Here is a 13,539-nt window from a genome sequence, read left to right as displayed (position 1 = left end):
TTTCCTCCTTCCCTCTCTTTTTCTCTCTCTCTCTTGATCATTTAATTGGGGATACATTTACAATCTGTGAGTAGAAATAGTGAATGAGTAGTTGTATGCCCAAGATTGACCTGTGAGTAGAAATAGTGAATGAGTAGTTGTATGCCCAAGATTGACCTTCACATCAAAGTTCCTGGCTGGAGATATAATTTTGGAATATAATCAGAAAAAATAAAAATAGCAAAATACAGTAAAGGTAGTTTTCATTTCTCTTTGTACCAGCTTCATGGAAAAAAATTCTGGGCTTGGTAGCTCATGCCTGTAATGCCAGAAATGGGGAGGCTGATGCAAGAAAATTGGATTTGAAATTAACCTGGGCTACACACAGAGTTCCGGGCCAACCTGGGCTACATAATGAGTTCTTGTCTTAAGAACTCCTTCCTCACCCAAAATGCTAAATTACTGGAATTTAGTTTTTGTCAAAAGAGAAGAAGTTCTTGCAGTATAGTGGAAAGGACACACTATCTGGGGAAATAAGACCAAGTGAAGTTTATGTTGTGGTCTCTCCATCTGTATAAGCTTAGTTGAGAATGTTTGCCTCAGTTCCCTCCCCATTTATCCAAGTATGTGAACCTTTACCTAGTCAACCACACATGCTGTTACTGAGCGAATTCATGCCAGGAATACACAACATGGAACTTTCCCCCATTTAATTCTCTTCCACATCCTAGTGCTCAGAAGTACTGATTGTATAGAGTTGCCTAGGATACCTGCCCTATCTACTTTTATGAATTGGCAAACTTTCCCTATAAAGGGTCAGACAGTGGATGTTTTAGATTTTTGTGGGCCATTCGGTTTTGCACATCTCTGTTGCAGGCAGTCAGCGTTGCTTCTGCAGTTTGAAAGCAGCCATAAACAATGAGTGAGAAATGTGCACAGCCATAGCTTATTGCCTTCCCTGGCTCACATAACATTTTGCTGTCTAGTAAAATTGAGTTTTACAGTTCTGCTTTCAGTAATGGTGAAGTGGCTTGTATTCTTGTATTGGTGTACACTTCCCACAGATGAGACATAGAGCGGGGAGAAAAAAAATGTGAATATATACAGAAATCTTGGAGAAGACCAAGAACAGGCAGGTCTGGTCTGTACACATATGTTTAAAACAGGATGGCACAGAATGGGTTTTCCTTTTGTTATGCCTGAGGGTAAACTTAGTCTGGTTTTTTTCAGAAAATCTAGGATTCATCTGAAATCTTGTTGAAGACACAGAGAACAGAGTTCGAGGAAACCACACCAGCTAGGAAGTGAGGGGAGGGAATTCAAGACAGATTTTAGAGAAAGAACGTTCAAAATTATGCATACAAACTCTTCCCTAATCCTTACTTGGTAACTCAACTACACATGCATAAGCAAGTCTCAAGCATCTAAATTAAAGGTGGAAAAATTGAATGCTTATTCTAGCTGCGGACAAAAACAGGGAAAGCAGACTTCAAAGTATGACCTGAGTGATGAGCTGGGTCAATCTGTTTCATGGAGGAGGGTGGGATGGGGAGGGTGAGAAGGAGAGAGATCTATACACATGTAAACCCAAATCTGTGTATCCATATACATACTATGTGTGTCAGAGATAGAAGCACAGAGACACTGAGTGAAATAGTAGAGAAGAGACAGAGAGACACAGATGTCAGAGACAGAGAGAGAAACAGGGACATAAAGAAGAAAGAAGGAAGGAAACAGAGAGTCCATGGCAAGATGTGGTAACATTGCTTAGTTGATAGACCTCATTAGTAGGTCTCTGGTATATCACAGTACTATCTTTTGAGTTTCAACAAGATGTCATTGCTTCTTGCCCTCTCCATCCATTCTCAGGCCTGGTAGAGTCTCCCAGTGACCCTACTAAAACAGTACTCTCTAATTTTGTTATAAATATTTTTGTTTGTATTTTCTTATAGGTCATCCCTTGCTAGGCTGCTTCATTAAGGGACATAATTTGTCTTGACAGGAGGCTGTAGTGTTTTCTGGCTCTTTGTTTCCTCTGTCTGAAATTGATCCCACCAAGGCTTCCACTTGTCATGGACTTAGTAGTCACCTACATCAAGTTGCCCCTTCCCATGGCATTATCTTATTTTTGGTGTAACTACTTCTCCAATACTTCCCTAAAGTCCACTCTGGACTTTCTTAGATATTTCCAGAAGCCAGGTCCTCTGCCCTACATCCTTGATTCACTCCCTAGCCTGGTCACAAGACCCAGATACCTTTGAATCCTATGATGCCAGAGCCACAGCTGTTCCTGACCTCTAACCATGGTCTTTGTGTTTGGGAAATTAAATAGACACAATTATTATTAGTTTTATAAACTGACTTTAAACCATCTGCTGTCATAGTTCCAATTAAATGGTTCTTTATCCCCTTCTAAATAAAATTTGCTGGGCATTTACCTTGGATGTGTGTTTATCGAGATAAATCATTTCCAATTTCCTATCAATCATAGAAAAAGTGGTTGACATTTTGAATGGAGAAAATTTCTCACTCTCCAGATGGATGTTAAGTTGACAATGACATTTAAATTAATTGCTTTTTACCCTAAGTTGTCTACCTGCTTAAGGAAGGCCATGCTCCTTTTAGGGTTTCTGGTGGTAGAGGGTTAAGATAAAGACATGCAAACAAACTCAATTTACCAACCAAATAAGGCAAGCTTTTTAAGAGAAAGAAAGAAAAAAAGCAGAGCGAAGTAGACTAACTTCCATGAAGAACTTCATCATTATCTTCTAACTTTCCTACCCAAATGTTACTGACATGAGTCACATACACATCCAGAGCATTTGGAGACAAGAGAGGGATTCCATTCTGTATCGTTTAGCTCTTAAAAAGATACTACATCCTTCCAAGTAAGCTACATTTTTATTTTATTCCTCCTTCATACACACACACACACACACACACACACACACACACACACACACACATATATATATATATGTATATATATATATATATATATATATAATTTATTTATATATAAAAGCAAAGAAAGCAAAAGCAAAAGTAGACCCATGACAATACCTCAGTGGGAAAACATGTATTTTAGTTATTTTTTTTTCTGTCACTGTGATAAAATACCCTAATAAAATCAACTTTAAAAAATTTTAAATATGTATTTTAGCTTTTGGCTAGTAGTTCAAGAGTCTAGATCATTGTGGTGAGGAGAATATAGGCCACCATGGGAAAGAAGACAAGGCAGAAGCATCAAAAGGCCAGTTGGTCACATGGCATCTGCAATCAGGGAGCAGAGACTGTTGAATTTTGGTGCTCAGCTAGTGTCCTCCTTTTGAAGCATCTAGAACACAAGCCTAGGGAATGGAGCTGCCCACTTGTGGAGTGAGCCTTTCAATTTCAATTATTGTTATCAAGGTAACACCTGGGCATGTCTGTGACCTCAGGACTCAACAGGCTAAGACAGTAGGACTAAGATTTCAAGGCTATTCTGGGTTATTGAGACAGAGCATATCTCCAAAAAGCATAGATATTCCTGAAAGGAAAACTGGAACAAAAATAAACAAATGAACAAACAAACAAAAATACCACAGGAAATAAAAATCATTTAAAAAACACTTTAAGAACATTTCCAAGAGCTGAACACCCTGAATTTTTAATTGAAAGGACCCAGGGCCCAGCACAATGGGGAAAAAAGTGTTCTATTCAAAATAGATCAGAACAATGTGATAAGGCACCATCATATAAGCTTCCAATAGGAAGAACAGCACTGTTCACATATCCTAAAACAAGTCATGAAACAAAAAATGAGGAGGGAATACCTTTAATCTTCTCCAATGCAATTGTATCCAACTTCAAACTACATACTTTTAACAGAGAGATATCTCAACATTTCAGTCTTGAGAATCCAGTCTTTCCTGTACCCATTGTCAGGAAGCTATCAGAGGGTACAATGATTGACTAAAGCAAAAGAATAAATCAAGAAAATGAAGACATCAACTCTGGGACATAGAAAAAAGAGGCAAATTGGACCCTTAGGGACTGGAAAGGAAGGGTCCATAGTGGTCCCTGGACACTGAGTATAGGTCCAACACTAGAAAAACTCCAGAAAAGCATCCTCCAAAGAGAAGAAACAGATGGAATGCCAAGAGAATTTGAATGTCTTGGGAGGAGACTTAGACAAGAAATGGAGAATTTGGATCAAATTAATGACAATAATAATAGAGACGATTAAGCAAACAAAATGTCAAGTTTTTATTAATTTCAGGGGAAATAAGAAGTGCTATGAAAGAAAATTAATCATGGTGACACATAGCCTAAATCAAGAATAGTATTCTATTGTAATAATGATATAAACACTGAATAGTAATCTATCTGAAACTGTAATTCTGGAGGCGTATGGGACAGGACATCTGTGTATGCTAAAGATGCCTGAGGTTAATGGGGTGTTGGGGAAACAGGCCTTATCCTGCAAAGAGGAAATTCAATAGATTAGATCTGAAACAAAATTAGTAACATTGTAAATCAAGGAACAGCAATGCAAGGCTGCCATTTAGATACGTGAAGGTAAATATCAAAAGAGTAAATGAAGGAAGTTGTCTGAACCTGTCGCTTCTTGTAAGCCATACTTGGACTTTTTTTCCACTGTGATGATAAAGAGCATCTAAGGCAGTACTGTCAGTGATGAACTAAGTGGAACAAGACATTATCTGCCTCCTATCTGAGAGAAACTGACCTGGAGGAAGGCACAAGGAAGAGAAGGGATAAGGGAGTGAGATGTGAGTTTGGATGAGAGGGTGGCCAGTTTGGGGCAAGAATGCAAGAGCTGCAGAGCCATCTGTAGAACTCCAGGAACAGCATGATCCTGTCTTCATAATGGCAGCCCTCGGACTGCAAGACTGGCGACTCTCTCCCACTGACCCGGTGTCCTAAAGGAAAGAGGAATGGATCCAGGTGTATCATTTTTCTCCACGTATGTGTGAAATGCCAAAAGCCACCACCGCCTTCTCTTTCCCTCCTACTTATTTCCTCTTCCTCTTCTACCCTTTCCTCTCTTGCCTTCTCTCTCCTCCTTTCCCTGTTTGCTTCCATGTGTCCCCAAGATCAATGAGCATCGAAGTCCCCCACCAGTTTCTTGGGTTGGTCTTTGCACAATGGATGGAACCTCAGCCAAGAGGTGGTGCAGAAGCCATGCTGGCTGCAGGAGGTGCCAGTGCCTGGGGAGCACAGCATGGATTAGGTAAATCCTAATCCAAGCCTGGCCACCCTCTCCCTGCGCTGTTTCTTGTGAGTCTTTGCGCTACACTGTGATTTATTAGGAAACACAGCCAAGGAGCTCACAACTCCACAAAATCCAAAAGAATCTGTTTTCAAAAGCCTCTCAAACTCCTATATTAACACACCTTCAAAATGCCCTTTCTTTTGTTTAGCTAAAACTTACTAGAGAAAACTGAGCATGACTAGAGGATTTCTGAACATCTCTATGATGCAAACTGAGCATGCCTAAAAGTATTCCAGTTCTTCATATTAACCTTTTGAATGTGGGCTCCACAACTTTGAGCTAACTATGGTCCAGATTATGTCCACTATTTTTTTGTTTGGTATTAATAAAAAAGGCATATTTTATTTTCATCAACCATACCAATAATCTTCTATAACATCCCAGGGCAAACAGTTGAAATCTGGTAGTCTGATGAGGGAGAATGCCCCATCAGAGACCTGCTGGCTAGTGGCATCAGCACAGAGTGTCTGGGATCACACTGCGATTGAGGCTCACCTCTATCTTGTAGATGGCTCTTCCTCTACATCATGAGGAGGGGTCTCAGAGATGACAGGATGTAGTGAAGTGGAGAAATCCTCCAGTCTAGGCTTTTAGTAAATTTCACTCCTCTTTTCCTGTTCAATGGTCTCCTTGATTGGCAAGGTGTTCTCCTGCGTCTCAGTTTTCTTCAGCTTGGCTTTATCAAAGCTGGCCATTTCCCCCGATGTCCAGCTTGTCTGCCATTTTCTTATAACCCATGGAGTCTCCTTCCAAGCCCATGCTACAGGAGCTACCACTCAGCTTGCTGTAGCAAGAGACCCACCATTTTTCCTTTTGCGTATGACCTTAAACTGAGCGTGCTTTAGGTATACAGGCATATAAATTTAGGTATATAATTAAGCATGCTCAGGAACATGCTTGTCCCCAAAGTACTTTCTTATCTGGTATGCGCGGGCTTCCCAAAGAAAACGCCAAGCTTTGTCCAGAGAATGTTGCTTTGGAAATAACCCTAGTACTCTCCTTACCTGCTGCAGTCGCTCACCTGACCTATTCCTGGACTGTGCATGTTTTTGGCTTTGCACTGACCAACATGTGACCCCATTGCATTTGGTGGCACTTCCAAAACTGAGTAATATTTCACATTTCACAACACTCTCCTAGAGCTGAAGGACACTTCATGGTCACATGATCCAATCTCTGCATTCAAAAAGAAAACCCAAGTCCAGAAGTGTCCAAAATAACCTGTCCATAGACACACAGCTAGCCAGTAACAGAGGCCAACCCCTTCCTGCCAGGCCTGCTCCTATCACTCGGCCCCACTGACACTGCTGACATTTTTCTTTCCCTTGTTTCAGATGTCCTAGCGCATGTTCCAATTTAACGGGCAATCAGGCATGTCTCTCTGCTGTGGAGCCCTGAGGGTGTGTTCCATCCAGCAGCCTGTCCAAGGCTCTGGAAGTGTCATGAACAGCAGTATGGGAAGTTTTCCCAGAGGAACCATCAGACTTAATGGCTCCTCCAGCCAGGGTCAAGCTCCATGTCCCCCCCTGAAGCAGTTAACATGATCACAATAACAATGACTTCCACACTGAGGGCATAAGACATGGCTCATGCTGGATGTCAAAGAGGAAATGGAAACAGGTAGGCTTCCCTGAGCTTCAGGTTGTATTGGACTCATCCCAAATCATGAGTTGAGGCTGGGGGTGGGGCGTAAGCAGCTTTGCTTTCTCTTTTCCCCAGTCCCTTCTGCACAAATTCCAACTTCAAAATGAAAGAGCTTAAGATGTCCACTATCTCATGAAGTGTGTGTCGTAGTACAAACTTTGTTATTTGTTGTTGCTGTCGTTGTGTGGTAGATGTGTACACTGTAGTTCAGCCTATCCTATAGCCCATTCTGAAGCCCGAGCTGGCCTGGAATTCATGCCAGTCCTCCTCCCTCAATCTCCCCAGGACTGGGATTACAGGTGTGAGCCAGCCTCAGTTACTTTGCCTATAAAGTAGATATCAGTATCTGTCTGTGCCGGTCAAGGTTTGGTACATGAATCAAATTGTTCTAAGACGAAAAGGACCCAATGAAGGGAAGCAAGGAACCACAGAGCCCTGGAGGATTACAGAGGACAAACAGAATTGGACCTGCTGGAGCAATTCATTGAAAAATAAATTGAGGTAAATTCCCAGGAAGCCACAATCTCTCAAGATCAGGAAAAAAAAAAAAAAGAAAAGAAAAAGATGGTATGTCATAAGGTCATGCATGACTTGGGAAAACAGAGTACCTGAAATTCAGGGAATAAGAAACCACCAAGGTCATTTCTTCAACAGCCCAGTGTGCTAATAATCAGCTCTGCATTGGGACAGATTTGAGATCATTGAGACAGCTGGTAGCACTCTTTCCATGCAGTCTCTGAGTCACAACTCCTGTCTTTAAGCAGGCACAAATGAAGGATGAGTAGTGCCAGTTGATTCTATCCAGCAGTGTGCTCCTTGGGTCATTGTGAGACAGATGAAATAATGCAGCCACTTAGAACAATTCCTAGGCCACATCAAGTGCACACAGCAGTTGCTGTTGCTACTACTTTTAGGATGCCTAGGAACTCTACTGAAAGCATCTACATTTCTCCTCCCGGACAGAAAGCATCGTGTAACCCCCGCCCCCTTCTGTTGGGTTTCCTCAGCCAAGAGGCAGATCTTAACATTCTTGTAGCTCTTCATAGACCCTGATGATTTCACATTTACATTAATTTTTCCCTTGATAATTCTCTTCTTTTACCTCTACTTGGTCTTTTTTAATCTGTCTTTATAATTTGTGTATTAATTAGCTCTTGCATCACTTTGGCCAAACACCTGACAGACAGGAAGGATTCATTTTGACTCATGGTTTCAGAACTCATGGTAGCTTGACCCTTTGCGCTCAACTCTTGGCAAAGAGGAGGTCAGAGAAGGAAGTAGAAGGCCCAAGGAGAATATACCCCAAGGACATGTCCTTACTGACCTATGACCTTCAGCTAGTTTCTACCTTCTAAAGTTATAGACCCTCCCAAAATGACATCATCAGCTGGAGACCGAGGATTTAAAGATGAGTCTATTAGGGACATTTCATATTCAAACCACAGCACCTTAGTTTACAATAAATACCTTCTGGTAAGGCACTTAACATTTTTTATGGCCTGAGCCTGGTATAAACAAAACATGTACACACCGAGCTAATTTCATTCGCATATTCAAGGGCATGACTTTCAGGGATAGAATTCAGAGTGAGTGTGATGCCTTTGGACAACTCCTTCCTAGTGTCTCTCATGTCACATGACGTCCTAATGGCTGAACCTCAAACCAGCTTAGAATTGTCCTCTAAGTAGAGAAGGAAGATGCTACTGTCAAAGTCACACCATTTTCTCATTTTTGCCTGCGGCAACCCCTCCAGAACTCAGCCCTGGTCTTTAGCTCTGTGTGGGTCACTCTTTTTTTCTGTCAGGCAGAGAAAGTCTTTATTTCTACTTTGACGCTGGCAAAAACTCAGCCTCTTTTCCTGACCTAGCAAAATGGCAGAGTGCTTGCCTTTAGATTATCAAAACTCCACCGGGACCAAAGCTCCTGGCAGCCTGTCAGAGCAGACAGGTATGGTTTTGATGTGTTCTCCACTCTCCTCCTTGCTCCCTCCCTCACAGCAGGTAAGGACATTCTGAAACCCCTTCAAAGCCTCAGTTCTGGAGGTTTGCCTGCAAGGTGACATTTCCTCTGACTCAAGCTCGAAGAAGCGCAAAGGATCGATTCTTGCCTGCCCATGGCCAGCTTCGCTGCTGAATCCTGCTATGAGATCTCCTGAGCATGCTCTCTTAACTCTGCTCTAGGCTATACCATAGCTCAACATTTTTCAGCGTTCATACACCCATATCTATGTCCTGTAGTGTTTTTCCTCTTTATAAGCCTCAGTAAGAGGCAAATAATCGAATATTTATTCTGGACATGTCTTACTGGGAAAATACCGGACTGTGGGGTAGTATTTCAATATTTGAAAAAATTAAAGGCACCCATAATGTGCTGGTTCCAGTGCAAAACCCTTTGAACTTCTTGCCTCACACCCACAAAAGTGCTACAGGCATTATCATGCCCCAGTTAAGAATAAAGAATTGGATAGTCTGCCACGCTTAAAGAACTATCTCAAGGTCAAAATCATAATTAGGGCCCAGGTGAGCCTGGTTTTCCAGTGCTTTCAGGCACACCTCATTTGGGGCAGACATTTTACTGGGGTCCTGTGGAGCAGAAAGGACTTCTCAAAGAGTTCAATCAAGTTGAGAGACAACAGAGCAAAGAGAATTTCAGGTGAAACAGCAGGGAAGCCTAAGTAGCAATGGCCCCAGGAGGAGGCTTCATGGGGAGATAAGGGTATATATGTAATGGTGCAGAGCTGGAAGCCCAAAACACTGATGTGTCCACAACTTACATTGGGGAAACAGGACAGAAGAGCAGAGAAGTAAATAAATTGAACACAGACTTTGATATCCTTGGATGAAACCCTTAGGAGTTAAGACTTTATCCTGTCAGTCAACATGGAATCACAGATGACCTTTGAATGAAGGGGATAAAGGCTGAATAAAATCCAGAGATATGTCGTGGTCAGTCATGTGGATAAGGCTGGAATTAGGGACGACGCGACTCATGTAATGAAATGTCTGAGTCAAAAAGGAAACTAACCAAATTATGAATTTTCATTCCTTCTCCACAAAAATTGCATGATGTTCTAAAGGGATTCATGTTAAATAGATATATATTATACGTGTTATATATTTTGTGTACATGTATACTTAGATGCTTATGAATTTATAACAAATAATAGGTCCTAGAATGGAATGTGCCTCCACAAAGCTTTCCCCTCAAATTAAGTCAAGTTCCCATTCTATGAACAATAAAACAGAGCTATTTTCTCCCAGACTTTGATTAGGAGACCATGACATCACCTTGTACTGGAAATGAACCATGAGATGTTTCTCTTTGTGTCCTTTATTAGTGAAGTCAATTTCTCAAGCACCCTATAAATAATTGCATGAGACATTCTCATGGACCACTTAGATTCCTCACATCTCATCACATAGGTCTCCTTCCTAAAGCTGTGATCTTTCTGTAGACAGAGTTTCACATTTTAAACAATACTTTACTCCAGTATTTGCTTAACTGCAGTGATAGAAATCACATGAATTAACACATACACACACACACACACACACACACACACACACACACACACACACACATACGCACACACACACATGCACACATACACACACAGGAAGGGTGGCATTGTGCTTTTATTCAGTTTCTATAATGTTTCTTCACCTTACAGAGATATAGACTATAAACTTAATGTGAGTGGGACTTTCTCCTGAGTGGGATACTACTGTACCCTGTAACCTGGACAGTATGTGGAAGTAGATGGCCCCCAGCTAATAATATTGAATGAATAAAGGAGAGAAATTCAATGGATCTGGAAGGAAATATGTTTCTTAGTCATGTCCACCATGGGCACCACTGTTGCCTGAGGGCTTCTCTCCAGGTTCCCCAAGCCCCACAGTCCCACAATCCACATATAAAATAATCACTCAGACGCTTATATCACTTATAAACTGTATGGCCGTGGCAGGCTTCTTGCTAACTGTGCTTATAGCTTAAATTAATCCATTTCCATAAATCTATACCTTGCCACGTGGCTGGTGGCTTACCGGCATCTTCACATGCTGCTGGTCATGGAGGCGGCTGCAGTGTCTCTCTGCCTCCGCCTTCTGCTTCCCAGAATTCTCCTCTCTCCTTGTCCCACCTACTTCCTGCCTGGCCACTGGCCAATCAGTGTTTTATTTATTGACCAATCAGAGCAATTTGACATATAGACCATCCCACAGCACTTCCCCTTTCTAGGATGGCTCAGAGATTAAGAGCACTGACTGTGCTTCCAGAGGTCCTGAGTTCAATTCCCAGCAACCACATGGTGGCTCACAACCATCTGTAGTGAGATCTGGCGCCCTCTTCTGTATACATGATAAATAAATAAATCTTTAAAAAAAAAAAAAAAGGGGGGGCTGGAGAGATGGCTCAGAGATTAAGAGCACTGACTGTGCTTCCAGAGGTCCTGAGTTCAATTCCCAGCAACCACATGGTGGCTCACAACCATCTGTAATCAGATACCACTAACCTACATTCAGGGTGGGAAGATAGAGTGAGAGAAAAGAGGAAGTCAGGATTGGGAATGCTCTGTGAGGGGTGGATATTAAATGGGCATGTATACCTACATGTACATACATACATGGCTACCTGCTTAATGCCATTGTTCAACAAACTGACTCTTAAGTCCTTTCAGAGTATGGTCTAAAATAATGAATCTGCCTGTAGCAGAGTAAAGGCTCAATAAAGAAAAGCAAATTATACTAATATAATGGATTCGATTTTGATGAATGGCATTTGATGGATTTTAAGTGTTCCTATATTAAAGTATTTTTGTAAGTTCTCTTATGGTTTGGTAACTGAAGCAGACAAAATCCACTGAAAATTGTGGCCAAGATTTTTGTTTTGTTTTGTTTTGTTTGTTTGTTTTATTTTCTTTTTCAACACAGAGTTTCTTGTACAGCTCTGGTTGTCCTAGAATTTGCTTTGTAAATCAGGCTGGCCTTGAACTCACAGAGATCCATCTGCCTCTGCCTCACAAGTGCTGGGATTAAAGGCATGCACCACCACCACCCCACATGTGGCCAAGATTTTAACATTACATGAGGGTATACTCTTTGGTAATTTATAAACTGAATGTTTTTCTCCTTCCCAATTCTGTATGTTGAAGCTGTAATTCCTGAATATGGTGGTATTAGGAAGTGGGATGAGACTCTATCTAATCTATCTATCTATTCATCCATCCATCTCTGCTTCTATCTTTCCATCTACATCTCTAACTGTCTCATGTGTGGCTAGTCCTTGAAAGAAGTCAGCCATCTCACCAAGTCTGCCAGTACCTTCACTCCCCAGTCCCAGTTAATCAAGCCTCTCTATCTATTGCATCTTGAAACTGAGGCCTGAGCTAACTCAGAGACTGCCTGTAGATTTAATAAACATATAAAATACATCTAGCTCCATTATTCACAAAAGATCTGAGTTTAAAAACAATAACAAAGCAGCACTATCAGTATGAAAAAGATCAAATTTCAAACTGCAGAAAATATGAAAAGTCTGGGGAAACTGAGCCTTGGGGAATGACTGTGTATTGCTGCTAGAAGGCAAAGATTGGTCCAGCTGTTTTGGGAGTCTATTAGTCCATATCTAATGAAGATATACACATCCCCCATGATCTCAGGCAATCTGTAATGGCCCTACACTAGATACAACCCAAGTACTTGTCAACATAAAATGAATAATAAATTGTGGTATTCTCACATAATAGAATTCTAGCAGCAATAAGAATGAATAACTTACAGACACATGCAAGGACATGTAAGAATCTCACGGAGAAAAAAGTGAAAGGAGCGACGCCCAGTGATAGGGCTTGCCAGATTGTTCCTACCTGACTGCTAAAAGCAGGAAAAGTTAACAGACTGCTAGAAACAAGGACAGTGGCCATGCTCAAAGCAGTGTTTGCAGGGGCCAGCAGCAGGTTTCTCTGTGCTACTACGGTAGTAAGTTTCTTGATCTACGTGCAGGATGTGAAAATGCACCCAAATTGTATATTAATAATGTACATTTTCTATATTATGTTTCAATAAAACATTTTAAAGCCATTCCTACATGAGACAAATCCTTTTGAGAATGAATCCATCAGTAAGTTCAAGGATATGCTACAGATCAAAAAATGGTTCATCCTTTGGCTCAGTCTGGGCACATACAGGTTTGTGGCCTTGGCTGGCTGGCTTCTTTGCAGAATCTCAGCTTTTACACTGGAGTAAATATATGAGAATGTCCTGTGATGAAGCCAAATGAAAGTTAGCAATTGGAATAAAGGGGAAATATTAAAAAGAAGTAATGTTCATAAGAGGAAAATGTAATTTGAAATCTTCTCTTTTAGGGGCTCTCTGAGGACTTATGAAGTTGAGAAAGCTTCCCTCTTAAAGCTCTCAAATTTCCCATCTAGATCCTCATGAATGACCTTGACTTTTAGTGTTTGGGGCCTGGAAGGCTCATTTTTTACTCTTCTAGGTTCCTTGATCTCAGCCAAGCTTTCCTGTGAGCCCTTTCCTGTGGACGGTTCAAGCCCAAGCCCTTCCCTCCCTCTCAGTACATCCATTAGCTTTCTCATGAATGCATTCCCCCACGAATATTTCTCCTTGCTTATCAGACCTGGT

General features: G+C 41.3%; 1 pseudogene; it reads right to left on the bottom strand.

The window, feature by feature from the left end:
• Positions 1–5,354: 5,354 nt before the first annotated feature.
• Positions 5,355–7,551, bottom strand: LOC143269682 (thymosin beta-10 pseudogene; annotated as a pseudogene).
• Between the last annotated feature and the right edge of the window lie 5,988 nt (positions 7,552–13,539).

Source organism: Peromyscus maniculatus, chromosome 20 (assembly GCF_049852395.1).
Source record: "Peromyscus maniculatus bairdii isolate BWxNUB_F1_BW_parent chromosome 20, HU_Pman_BW_mat_3.1, whole genome shotgun sequence".
Lineage (NCBI taxonomy): Eukaryota > Metazoa > Chordata > Mammalia > Rodentia > Cricetidae > Peromyscus > Peromyscus maniculatus.
This window is presented reverse-complemented; position numbering and strand designations above follow the sequence as displayed.